The sequence below is a fragment of the Cynoglossus semilaevis genome, chromosome 8 (genome assembly GCF_000523025.1).
Source record: "Cynoglossus semilaevis isolate Cse_v1.0 chromosome 8, Cse_v1.0, whole genome shotgun sequence".
Taxonomy (NCBI): Eukaryota; Metazoa; Chordata; class Actinopteri; order Pleuronectiformes; family Cynoglossidae; genus Cynoglossus; species Cynoglossus semilaevis.
The window spans coordinates 2,850,917-2,852,833 of record NC_024314.1 but is presented as its reverse complement, the minus strand read 5'-3'; the positions used below and the strand labels follow the sequence as shown (position 1 = coordinate 2,852,833).

Sequence of the window (1,917 nt, the reverse complement as noted above, 5' to 3'; positions counted from 1 at the left end):
AAATATTAAATGTTTTTCAAATAATTAGATGCCTTACACACTAAAAGATGGACAGTAGAAGGTACAACACAAAGTATTATGTTAACGCAGCTAGAAAATCTACTCTCACACTGTGATTGTGCTTGAATCTGAATGGTTAAAAAGACCATTCATCTGCCTGCTCCCTGTGCTATTTAAAACTGTCCAACCTAATATATGTCATGACAGATGATCTCATCTTTACCATCTCGGTCTTTCCTGGGGCTGCGTGAAGAGACAAAGACTCTGTCAGATTCACTTAGTGTATCAATGCTCATCTTTTTTTTAAATATTATTTCAGATCGAACTAACTATTGCAAACCTGTAACAATATGACACTATATTTTATGACATATACATAAACTTGACATAAGAAATCATTCACTGATGCTGTGTATGGCTCACACATATATCAATATGTATTCCAATGCTATAGACCCAGGTGGCCAAAAGTAGGGTGTACAGAAGAACTTCAGTACCCCAGTGGATGACATTTGACCCACCATCAGGTAGTTATTGCAAATGATTTCAGTGTGCCATCTCTGTGTCGAAACCATTTAACCCTGGCATTGATTAAGGTAGATTTCATGTAAAATTGCAATTATTTGGATCAGTTCTGCTGTTCTGCTGACACATGGCAACACTATGGCTAGTTGTGGCCCAAACTGGACTGGGACACTGAAGAGTACCATCGTTCCAAGCTGCATGCAAGAGTTCAAACTGGCCAACATGCTTGGGCCACTTTACCCTTTACCCACTTGATATTATTTTGCATGCTGCCCACTTTGAAATCCACATCAGTTACACCTTTAAGCCCTCTAAGCATTATTAAGTACAGGCTTACCAAAGGTGACCACGGGTGACACAAACACCCTTTGAGAATTGGAGGCTACCACACTGGCACCCCCAGAGCATCTGCCCTACTTTCCATCCCCTGACCTGGGACTGATCTGCATAAAGAATGGTAGAGGCGTCAAGGACATCACCTTTAAACTACTTATATGCAAAAGTGTTAATTCATGTGTGTATTTGTTCGGTAGGACCTGAGGTGGACCACAGGAACTGGAACTGTTTTGGAGTCCTGCATCACGGCAAGACTCCAGCTATATAACTGGCTGTACACATCATACAGAAATCAGGATCCAATCTATATTTAGTCACGTCAGGTGGTTAAACATATGAAAGCCCAATTATTTTTTTAAAAGAATGTGCCACTTTAACTTTTACCAGTATTTTATAGCATTTGACCTAAATGTTTTAGACCTACTTCAGTTTTTCCCCACCGATCCAAAACCAACCAAACTAAACCAACAACAAACCAATCAAATTCATCTTTATCTATATGACAATATGATAAGGAAAAGAAGACACGTTTGAATTTCCGTCGCTTCTTTTACACTGTCCTACCCTTGACTTCTGCAGAAACATGCGGTCAGGTACATAGGATGAAAACCATTTAGCTTTAAGACGACAACACTCCAGCAGCTGTAGCGTCGCTCACTACACTTGCAATTAAGATAACTGTAACAAATAAAAAGAGTAAACATTATAGCTTAGGAAATCTGCGTCTGCGTCCCCAGCGCGCACAAGGAAGGCGCAAACGGCGAACCATGCGCACCTGTCCGACCTGGATTGAAGCTGCAACACTGCCATGTGTAGTCACCTTTTCTGGGGGGCTCGTAAGTGAGCAAAAAGGGTAGCAAGGTGCTGTTGACAAAACGACAAAAAGTAAATAGATGAAGAGTCTCACCTGCTCCCTTTTCCGTGGTCCACAAAAGTCCTCTGACTCTTTCACTGGGCTGCCAACTACTGAGCTGCTCTCTTTACTGCTGCCGCTGCTGCTGCAGTCAGCCACAACTCATCCCACCCCCTACACACACACACACACACACACACACA

At 41.9% G+C, this 1,917-nt stretch overlaps 1 protein-coding gene across 1 annotated transcript in view; it reads right to left on the bottom strand.

Annotated features, from left to right (window-relative positions):
- Window positions 1-1,882, bottom strand: part of sema4gb (sema domain, immunoglobulin domain (Ig), transmembrane domain (TM) and short cytoplasmic domain, (semaphorin) 4Gb) — a 29,631-nt gene extending 27,749 nt beyond the window's left edge. The window contains exon 1 of the mRNA XM_017034123.2: window positions 1,769-1,882. The gene's annotated coding sequence lies outside the window, so the exon portion shown is untranslated. The remainder of the gene's footprint in view (window positions 1-1,768) is intronic.
- Window positions 1,883-1,917: the final 35 nt, after the last annotated feature.